Genomic DNA, 12,005 nt, shown 5'->3' on the forward strand with positions numbered 1-12,005 from the left:
AGCTTCGCAGAGTAATGATGACCATGTGGGGGTCATAGCCGTTGGTAGTGACTGAAGATCCTGTGATCATGAGACGTTCAAACCATTAGATGAGATAGGAAGAGGTTTTCAAACCCAGGATAGGCAGGGACCATGACCTCGATCACCAGGAAGTAGATACAGAAGATAGAAGTTTGACACTCAACAACCCCTTAAGATTTTTTTTTAACTTTTATTTAATGAATATAAATTTCCAAAGTACAGAATATTGATTACAATGGCTTCCCCCCATACCGTCCCTCCCACCCACAACCCTCCCCTTTCCCACTCCCTCTCCCCTTCCATTCACATCAAGATTCATTTTCGATTATCTTAATATACAGAAGATCAGCTTAGTATACCTTAAGTAAGGATTTCAACAGTTTGCTCCCACACAGAAACATAAAGTGAAAAATAATAGATGATTTTTTTAAATGATGATGAAATCAGATCAGACCTATTGTCATGTTTAATCCCAGTGAGAGTCAAGTTGGGAATTGATAATTTTTTTTTTTAACAGAAGATCAGTTTAGTATGCTAAGTAAAGATTTCAACAGTTTGCACCCCCATAGAAACACAAAGTGAAATATATTGTTTGAGTACTCGTTATAGCATTAAATCTCAATGTACAGCACATTAAGGACAGAGATCCTACATGAGGAGTAAGTGCACAGTGACTCCTGTTGTTGACTTTACCAATTGACACTCCTGTCTATGGCATCAGTAATCTCCCTATGCTACAGTCATGAGTTTCCAAGGCTATGGAAGCCCTCTGAGTTCTCCGACTCTTATCTTGTTTAGACAAGGTCATAGTCAAAGTGGAGGTTCTCTCCTCCCTTCAGAGAAAGGTACCTCCTTCTTTGAAGACCTGTTCTTTCCACTGGGATCTCACTCACAGAGATCTTTTGCCAGAGTGTCTTGGCTTTCCATGCCTGAAATACTCTCATGGGCTTTTCAGCCAGATCCGAATGCCTTTAGGGCTGATTCTGAGGCCAGAGTGCTATTTAGGACATCTGCCATTCTATGAGTCTGCTGAGTATCTCACTTCCCATGTTGGATCACTCTCCCCTTTATTTATTCTATTGGTTAGTGTTAGTAGGTACTAGACTTGTTTATGTGCTCCCTTTGACTCTTAGTCCTTTCATTATGATCAATTGTGAACAGAAATTGATCACTTGGACTAGTGAGATGGCATTGGTACATGCCACCTTGATGGGACAACCCCTTAAGATTAAGGGTCAGAAATCTCTGAAGAGGGCATGATATGGAATGGGCAGGCAGCTGGTTTGGAATCACTGAGCTAGAATTTACAGCCTCCTCACCTCCCCATGAATAATTTTATTCTACTTCTTGTTAATCCAAATGTCTCTTTTCTTGGTATTCATCTGCTTCATATGGGACCTAAGGGAAAAGATGCCATAAAAATATACATATTGAGCTCCACATGGAATTTTATGGGGGTAAAATTTATGGAACTCCCAGGTAGCTTCATGCCTATAGAGGCACCTCACCCCCTGACCTCATAAAGAAGTAAACAACTGGGGAGAGGTCTCTCTTCTGGCAGAGATCATGACAGGAGGAGTTGCTGGGGTACCCTCTCCACCACTCTCACCAACCCCTTTCTTCTTGTGGTCCAGTGCCCACTCATGATGGGTATCTCTCTGCATGAGGCAACACATGTTATGTGTGCATGTTTGCTGTCTTACCTTCTGTGTCTGTACTTAGAATGCTTCTCTAGATGCAAGGCAAGAACCTGGAAAAATAAATTCACTCCCCCACTTCACTGCCACCTATTTGGGAGACCTAGGTTGAGTTTCTGGCTCCTGTTTTGGCTTAGCTCAGGGCATTGCAGGCATTTGGGGTATAAACCAGGAGATAGGAGCTCTTCCTGTCTGTTGTCTCTCTGCTTATAAAGTAAAATAAAGTAAAATAAAATAAAATAAGGCTTCTGCTCAAATAAAGTTTAGCCCTTGTCCTGACTGTTGATGAACAGCTTAATACTTTATCCCTTTTAGTATTTTTTTGTTCTACTTAATACTATTGGTTGAACTCTGTAATTAATACACAATTATTCTTAAGTGTTGAAATTTAACTCAAAAGTGATCCCTGTAATATAAGAGTGGGAATAAGAGAGGGAGGAAATGTACAATTTGGGACATGCTCAATTGGACTTGTCCCAAATGGTAGAGTTAGAAATGTGCCAGGGGATCCCAATTCAATCCCATTAAGATGGCATGTACCAGTGCCATCTCACCAGTCCAAGTGATCAATTTTTGTTCACAACTGATCATAATGATAGGACTAAAAGTCAAAGGGATCGGCTGGCGCCGCGGCTCACTAGGCTAATCCTCCGCCTAGTGGCGCTGGCACACCGGGTTCTAGTCCCGATCGGGGCGCCGGATTCTGTCCCGGTTGCCCCTCTTCCAGGCCAGCTCTCTGCTGTGGCCAGGGAATGCAGTGGAGGATGGCCCAGGTGCTTGGGCCCTGCACCCCATGGGAGACCAGGAAAAACACCTGGCTCCTGGCTCCTGCCATCGGATCAGCGCGGTGCGCCGGCCGCAGCGCGCTGGCCGCGGCGGCCATTGGAGAGTGAACCAACGGCAAAGGAAGACCTTTCTCTCTGTCTCTCTCTCTCACTGTCCACTCTGTCTGTCAAAAAAAAAAATAATAATAAAAAGAGTCAAAGGGATCACACAAACAAGACTAGTGTCTGCAAATACTAACTGATAGAAAAAGGGAGAGAATGATCCAACATGGGAAATGGGATACACAGCAGACTCATAGAATGGCAGATGTCCTAAACAGCACTCTGGCCTCAGAATCAGCCCTTAAGGCATTTGGATCCTGCTGAAGAGCCCATGAGAGTATTTCAGGCATGGAAAGCCAAGACACTCTGGTAAAACAAACAAACAAACAAACAAACAAAAAACCTAAATGAAAGATCTCTGCGAGTGAGATCCCCAGGGGGAAAAATGGGCCATCAAAGAAGCAGGTACCTTTCTCTGAAGGGAGGAGAGAACTTCACTTTGACTATTGTTATATATTAATGTTAGCTGTTACAAAACACACCGAACACTGGAGTAAGGGAAAGGGTTTACTGGGGAACACCCAACAGACCAGAGTGAAGGGGCGGTGAAGGGAAAGAGAGAGAGTATAAGAGAGAAACAGAGAGTAGAGGAGCTAGCGAGGAGAGAAGATAGAGCAGAGCAGACAGGAGGAGAGCAGAGAACAGAGAGCAGAGCCAAGAGAGAAGAACCAAGAGAGCGCAGGAGAGAAGGGCCAAGAGAGAGGAGAGAGCAGTGAGGATCTGAGAGACCAGAGGAGGAGGCTAGAGAGAGCCACGTGTTCAGGAATAGGCCCTTTTAAAACTTTGCCTGAGGGCGGGTAGGGAAGCAGGAGCAGCAAATACCATTAGGATGGGGGTGGAGCTTGGCACAGGTAGCTGGGCCATGTGGCTACCTGGCTTCCAACGATGGCGGCGGGAACTGGGGTATAGATCGCGCCATAGATATAACTGTGCCAATTTCCTAACAACTATGACCTTGTCTAAATAAGATTGGAGTTGGCGAATTCAAAAGGCTTCCATAGCCTTGGCAACTCATGACAGGAGCCTAGGGTGATTACTGATGCCATAAACAAGAGTGTCAATTTGTTAAGTCAACAACAGGAGTCACTATGCACTTACTCCTCATGTAGGATCTCTGTCCTTAATGTGTTGTACATTGTGATTTAATGCTATAGCTAGTACTCAAACAGTATTTTACACTTTGTGTTTCTGTGTGGGTGCAAACTGTTGAAATCTTTACTTAATATATACTAAATTGATCTTCTGTATATAAAGAGAATTGAAAATGAATCTTGATGTGAATAGAAGGGGAGAGGGAGCGGGAGAGGGGAGGGTTGCAGGTGGGAAGGAAGTTAAGTGTGGGGGGGAAGCCACTGTAATCCATAAGCCATACTTTGGAAATTTATATTCATTAAATAAAAGTTAAAAAAATAAAAAGAAGGCAAAGTCTTTGAATTTAGTTAAGTGTTTTCATACTTATTTGATATTTAAATTAAGATATATTATTGTAATGTGGATTGTGTACATAAATGACTGCAATTTTTCTTCTTCCTCATGTACACACTCCTTCACAAAAGGACTCTGTAAACTCCTCCCATCAGGAACTGGAAACTATTTCCCTACCCTTTGAATATGAGCTGATCTTAGGACTTGTTGTATTGTTTTCGCTAAAATACAGTGAAAATGAACTGTTCCTCACTTTAGTCTTTTTTGGGACCTTGTTGCTACCATGTGAAAAGTCAGGCTGGCCTGGTGGGGACAGAGGCTTAGGAAGTACCCTATGTCCCAGTTCTTCTGGTGACAAGAATTAACTGCCAGACATATGATTGTGACTATCCTGGACCAAGCTACCTAGAGAATCAGAACAACCTAAACCTAATATGCAGCTGTTTGCAGCTGTATAAGCAAGTCTGGCCAATATTGGAAAAACCATCTTCTCTGGCCTCAGCCAAATTGTCAACCTGTAGAACACTGAATAACTGAATAAATGAGAGCTGACATCAGGTTTGGAACAAAAAACTAACATTGCTGAGCAATTGCTAGATGCCAGGTGCTTTCTAAGTGTTTGCAGTTTTACTGAATTACCTAATCCTGGTAACAACCCTGTGATAAGGTTACAGAAAAAGTGGCCTGAGGCTACCTGTTAGCCCCAGGTAGGAGTAACATCTCAGCAATATGCATTATCCCTGTCCACTGGTAATGAGGCAAAAGCCAAGGTAGACAGAGCCAAATCTCTATCCAGAATTTCTCAGCTGAGTTTTCTCTAGAGTTGACGAACATTTCCTGTAATGGCCAGACAGTAAATATTTTAGGTTTTGAGGACTAGATGGCCTTGGTTGTAGCCATTCAACTCTGCCTTTGTAGTGTGAAAGCAGCCATAGGCAATATATAAACAAACAAACCTGGAGTTCCAATAAAACAGATGGTGGCTGGATTTGACCTGTGGATTTGCCCCACCCATGCTACTCAAGAAATTAAGCTCTAAGGGCACAAGACATTCATTGGCTGCAATAAATTAACTTCTCTCTATGCATCTAGTATGGTATCTAGCTCTGTGTCATGTTTGGGAAGACAATAGTTACACAAGTCCTTTTCAGCCGGCCTAATTCTCCTGCAGAAGTTGAGAAGTATGGGTGCCAGTTTTATCCTAAATCTGGTTCCTTTTGTGGCTGGGGGCTGACTACTGAGCAACAGAGAATATGTGTTCATGCTCCGTGCAGTGGGAAGGAGAGGTCCAGGAGAAGCAAGAGGAAACTTGCAGAGGCCCAGCAGATGTCTCCCGGCGTCTCAGCGGGAATGTGTCCCACTTTCACTTCTGGGAAAAGCTCTATCAAGAGAGGTCGATGGCTGGAGAGGCTCATTAGGTCCCGCTCATGAGGTTGCAATTAGATTCATCACTAACCTGTTAATTGACACCGTTTTGATTTTTCCTCTCAGTTGCATAATTCAAATTAATTTTATGTTAAATCTTTGAGCCTGTTGTTCCATTGTCTTCTTGTCAAAAGTACTGCTGTTGTGAAGTTGAACGCTAACCTAATTTTGTGTTTTCAAGTGTAAAATAGTTTTGAAAGCTGGAAGAGATTTTGTCTTTATTCCTTTTGTCAAGATCTGAACAGGATTGAGTCTTTATCTCACTCCGTTTTCAGTGGATTCTTCCTACATGTGGTCTCCTGCCATTCTTCAGCTCAGGGAAGTACTCTACCATTATTTATTTTAAAATATATATTCACTCTTCAATTCTATCTTTTCTTTTCTTTTAGAAATTTTATGACATAGATGTGCTCGACTCTTCTCTCCTTGTCTGTCACTGCAGTTATGAGCTGAGTTGCATCCCCTCCAAATATATACAGTGAAGTCCTAACCCCTGGAGATCTCAAAATGGAAATGGCATAACTTAATTTGGAAGTTGGGTTGTTGAAGGAATAATGTGTTAAGTACAGGTCACGCTGAACCCTAAACTGTATGACAGGTGTTCTTAGAGAAGGAGGAAATCTGACATAGACATACCAGGAGAACACTATGTGAGCAAGGATGCAGAGACAATAGGGATGCATTTACAGGGCAAGAGATGCCAAAGGCTGCAAGAAAGCCACCAGAGCCCAGGAGAGAGAGTTCCACAGAGCAGCAGATACTCCCCTGGACCCCTCAGGAGGAATCAACACTGCGCACACTTTAATCTCGGACTTCTGGCTTCCAGAAGTGAAACGATCAATTTTCCTCGTTGTTGAGATACTCAGTTTGTGGTACTTTTTAAGCCAATGAACAAATGAAGGTTCTGGTGGTAAGTGAAGAATGAATAATGGGCTGGTGAGTAGCATTGTCTGCCGCGGTCGTGCATATGTTCTTCAATTTGCAGAGTGATTTGCTCCCTTCATGGTGTTTATTTTCCTTAGATTATTGGTGATTCTTGGTTGTATGAGTCCTCTTCTTTTAGTTGCTGTACTCATTTCTGGACGTGGGTTTCCTGTGAGCACATCTATGAACGTGGCATTTGCCTACCTCCAGAGTCTTCAGAGGAGTGGGAGCACTGTCTGCCAGTCAGTGTGGCCAGTTCCATGGGTATGGAGACCTTGCCCTTCTACCTGAGTCCTACAAAAGAGCCCATGCTCACTGCCCCTCCCTGGGGGCTAATGAGTCCATGTCTACTACTTGCCCGTGGGGGAGAAGGACTGATCTCTAGGACTGACCTTTACTGGTGTCTTGACACATCACCCCAACAGTTCATCGTCGGGCCCCTTTAAGAACCTTCTTATCCACTATACTGGAACTAGGAGCATCCCTGGAACAGCTGCCACTTTGTGCAAAAGTTCTCTGATGTATAGGTTTGGAGCTTTGCTTTAAATTTAGAATGGGATGGGAGAGGGATTCGGAGATGGGATGGTTGCGGGTGGGAGGGAGGTTATGGGGGGAAAAGCCACTATGATCCAAAAATTGTACTTTGGAAATTTATATTTATTAAATAAAAGTTGAAAAAAATTAGAATCTGGTCACATTTGTCTTTTTTTTTTTTTAAAAGATTTGTTTATTTATTTGAAAGACAGAGTTACAGAGAAGCAGAGGCAGAGAGAGAGAGAGAGAGAGAAAGCTTCCATCCACTGGTTCACTCCTTAAATGGTCACAATGGCCAGAGTTGTGCCAACTGGAAACCAGGAGCCAGGAGCTTCTTTGGGGTCTCCCATATGGGTGCAGGGGCCCAAGGAGTTGGGCCATCTTCTACTACCTTCCCAGGCCATGGCAGAAAGCTGGATTGGAAGTGGAGCAGCTGGGACTCAAACTGGCACCCAAATGGGATGCTGGCACTGCAGGCCGTGGCTTTACCCACTCTGCCACAGCTATATACACACACACACACACACACACACACACACAGAGAGATGTGTCTCTTACTGCATAGCCCTCTGAGAGTGTCTTTATCATAGATAAATGCAAGACAAGAGCTTTCCTGTTATTTCCAGGATTCAGAGCAGTTCTGCTTCTGTACTCAGCCCAGCCACCTTTTTCTTTTTTTAGTCAGGTGCTTGATCCAAGGCCCTGATAGAATTCTCTATTGTACATTGAACAACAGGCTGAATATAAAGTTAATGTTAAAATGTGTGTATTAGTTTCCATTGGATGCTGGAACAAATGACTGCAGACTTGGCTTGGATAGGTGAAATTATTTCCTGACAGTGCTGGAGGCTGGAGTTCTCAGATTCAGGTCATGCTCCCTCTGAAGACTCTCAGGCACATACTTTCTTGCCTCTTCCAGAGTCTGGTGGCTCCAGGGGTTACTTGGTTTGTGGCCACATCACTATAATCTTTGCCTTTGTATTCATGTGTGTTCTCTTCTGTCTCTTAAAAGAACACCTATTGGTTTTAGGGCCCATCTGGGTAGCCCAGAATGATCTCATCTGGTGATCCTTAACCTAGTTAAATCTGCAAAGACCCCTTTCCAAATTCGGTCATGTTCACAGGGTTCGGGCATTACGATATGTACATATCTTTTTGAAGGCCACCATTGAGCCTGCTGTACAGTGGGTACTCCTGGTACCCACTGAACATTTGGACATTTGGAAAGCAAGGTTAGAGATAGTTCTGTGTTGTAAATTACAGCATGAATTCTCTTTCGGAGCAGGCAAACATAGCATTACATATCATGTAATGAATATCAGCTTCCATGAGTTCTTTAACACTTCTCCAACGTCTTTCACCTGCAAACTTATCTGCAGAAGGAGCTTATATAAGAAAAAAAGTGTATGCTGTGGGCATGCTCATTCACCTTCTAGGGTCTTTGACTGTCACTATTTGTAGTACCCTTGTGTCCTGCGAAGAGATCATAGTAATCAGAGTTGTTCTTTCCCTCCCATGGACTTTAAATCCTATACCAGCATTCGCTCAGTGATCATATACAATTTTCTCTTGTGAGACTAGGGAGAAAGCCACATAAGGAATTAAATAACAGTGAACCCAAGTGGGACCTTAGCCATGCAGGGGACTCAGTTACAAGAAAGGCTTTTCAAACCCTTGAGACCACGTGTGAGGCTGGCATTTGACTTCAACAACCGATTCTCTCAGCAGCAGGCTCTACGAAGCATTGGTGTAACCCAACTTGGGGTCATGCCTTTCTTTTCTAAGGGACACTCTGCATCTTGCGGTGAGAATTGCTCTTGGATGGTTAGGATTCTCTGCTCTCCTCACAGACCATCCCACCAGGTGCTGCTTCCCATGCAGGTGACTTGCAGATAGAGGGACAGGGATGGTGGGGAAAAACGTGGCGAGATGTTTCAGAGGCAGATTTGTGAGTTTTCTAGTTTCTACAGGAAGTGCTGGTAAGAAAAACTTCTCAGAGACGTATGATGTCCACTGGGGAATGGGAAAGTGGGGTTTAGAATGATGAGACTTTTCCTCCCCAGTCTTGATGCTTCTGCCCTGCTAACATGGCAAGAAACTTCTTACAGCCACCACTTCAAAGGCAGTAATGGAATGGTGGGGTCCAAAGAAAGGCAGAGAGAAAGAGTGAGAGTGAGGGCGAGAGAGATCTTCTCTCTGCTGGTTCACTCCCCAAGGGGCCATGATGGCCAGGGGTGAGCCAGGCTGAAGCCAGCAGGCAGGAACTTCATGAGGGTCTCCCACATGGGTGGCAGGGTCCAAGTACTTGGATAGTCTTCCACTGCCCTTCCTAGGCCATGAACAGGGAGCTGGATGGGAAGTGGAACAGCAAGTGGAGGTTTTACCCTCTCTATACCACAGCACATACCCCTAAAATGCCATCTTAGCAAGATGTTGTGGTGCTCCTTTTTCAGGAATACTACCTGGTAGACACAAGGGGCACAGGGACTCTGAATGCTGACAGTGCACAAGGGTTGGTACACCTCCCAAGAGAAACTGGGAAATGGGGTCTTTTTAAAAAAGTTTTTATTTAATGAATGCATTTTTCATAGGTATAACTTTAGGAATATAGTGGTTCTTTCCCTATACCCACTCTCCCATCCCAACTCCCATTCTACCTCCCTCTCCCTCTCCCAACCCCTTCTTCATTATAGTTCATTTTTAGTTTGATTTTATATACATAGGACCAACTCCATGTTAAGCACAGATTTCAACAGTTTGCACCCCCCCCACAACGTATAGAGTACAGTTTGAGTACATATAGAGTACACAACATATAGACTGCAGTCGGTTCTCATATTACAACTCATTAAGGATGGAGGTCCTACATGGGGAGTAAGTGCACAGTGACTTCTGTTGTTCCTTTAACAACACTCTTATTTATGACGTCAGTGATAGGATCTTTGGTTAATTTGCATTGCTCAGGGCTAATTGAATCTTGAATTAGGGGAGAGAATCAAAGAGTGGTAACTCAGGATTCAGAGAGAAATAGTCATATACTTGTAATTGGATATTGAATGGGACATTTCCCTTTGATTTGGCCAAAGCCAAAAGCAGAGAGAATTATAAAAAGGGCAACCAGGGCTGGTGCTGTGGCATAGTAGATTAAGCATCCACCTGTAGTACTGGCATCCCATATGGGTGCTGGTTTGAGTCCCGGCTGCTCCTCTTCTGATCCAGCTCTCTGCTTATTGCTTGGAAAAGCAGTGGAAGATGGTCCAAGTGCTTGGGGCCCCTGCACCCACTTGGAAGACCCAGAAGAAACTCCTGGCTTTGGACCAGCCCAGCCCCAGCCATTGCAGCCATTTGGGGAGTGAACCAGCAGATGGAAGACCTCTCTCTCTGTCTCTCCCTCTCTGTCTGTAACTTTACCTTTTAAACAAAAAAGGGCAACCTGAGAAATGTATCCTAATATGTGACGTAGCTGGTTCAGTAGCATCGGCCACACACCACTGCTCCCCTCAGACTAAGAGGAGCACTAGGGAAGAGAGAGTGTCCTCTGGGAACTGGGTTTTTGGCTGATGTGGTGTTTATGATGATGAATTCCAGAAGCTCAGGGGTGGGGACAGTGACGCAAGGCCTGTTCTTAAGGATTAGGAGGTCCCTGAGAATGGGAGACACTAGCTCTTTCCCAATGTGGACATGCCGTTTGGCCATGGAACTGATGACCTGCCCATGTTCCTACCTGAGTGGAGGAGGGAACTGGAAAGAGGTATAGGCCTGGGTGGGCAGTGCATTTGACAGGTGGAAAGCTATCTCTGGGTCATCTTGACCTTGGGTAGGGTGCCTCAGCCATTGGCTCATACTTCACTCACTTGGGAGGTCACCATCTAGACCTACCTTTCAGAATCATGGCAGCAAATGCATTGGATGGGTATCTGATGGTAAGTCAGCCTGTGAAGAAATTGGAGGCAGAGCTGGATTTCTCACATCATGAAATCTTGAGGGAAGGGGAGGGGGAGGCCCTTGTTGCATTTGGGTGGACCAGAGGAGTGTGACAATTGACAATCAGTTAAGAGACAATCTCGGCCAGTGCTGTGGCTCACTAGGCTAATCCTCTGCCTTGCGGCACCGGCACGCCGGGTTCTAGTCCCGGTCGGGGCGCCGGATTCTGTCCTGGTTGCCCCTCTTCCAGGCCAGCTCTCTGCTGTGGCCAGGGAGTGCAGTGGAGGATGGCCCAAGTGCTTGGGCCCTGCACCTGCATGGGAGACCAGGAGAAGCACCTGGCTCCTGCCTTCGGATCAGTGCAATGCACCGGCCGCAGCGCACCGGCCACGGCGACCACTGGAGGGTGAACCAACGGCAAAGGAAGACCTTTCTCTGTCTCTCTCTTACTGTCCACTCTGCCTGTCAAAAAAAAAAAAAAAAAAAAAAAAAAAAAAGAGAGAGAGAGAGAGAGAATCTCCACTTCCCACAGTCCTTTTTCAGCACAGGAGGAGCTAGAACCTTTAGGTGGGGAAGTAGAACATGTGAAGAGAACAGGCCATATCCCTTGCTGGTTCCAAGTTCCAGGAGCCTCAAGTCCAGCATGCTTTGGAAAAAGTGAAACCTTGAATTATGTATGAACTGAAGCTTTCAATTACACTGGAATGATGTATTTAAAAAGTAAAAATATTTGGAAACAAGTGGAATCTGACCGAGATGTCATTAAGCACCATTAGTGGGGAGTCCACTTAACAGGTTAAGGGAAGTGACTAGAACTTCCCTTAACAGGTTAAATTTAACCTTCCCTTAGGAGGTTAAATTGCACAACTTCCTACTGTTGTTCATTTCCAGGATTTATTCAATAGTGGGGTTGAATCGTGGCCAAGGCTCGTAGTCAAAGCTCTTTGACAGGCATAGAGCAGATTTCAGCTGTGTTATGACTGAGTGACATGAATAATAGTATTGATACAGGGGGCTAGAATTGCTGTTCACTTGTTTCCTGATGTTTAGAAATAATACAACACTTTCAAAACTCTTCTATGACTTCTTTGTCATTTTTTTAGAAAATTACTAATCTGTAGTTTAAATCTTGGACTTGATAACATAGTTGTACTGGGTAACAGTTATA

This window comes from Oryctolagus cuniculus, chromosome 8, assembly GCF_964237555.1.
Source record: "Oryctolagus cuniculus chromosome 8, mOryCun1.1, whole genome shotgun sequence".
NCBI classification, from domain to species: Eukaryota; Metazoa; Chordata; class Mammalia; order Lagomorpha; family Leporidae; genus Oryctolagus; species Oryctolagus cuniculus.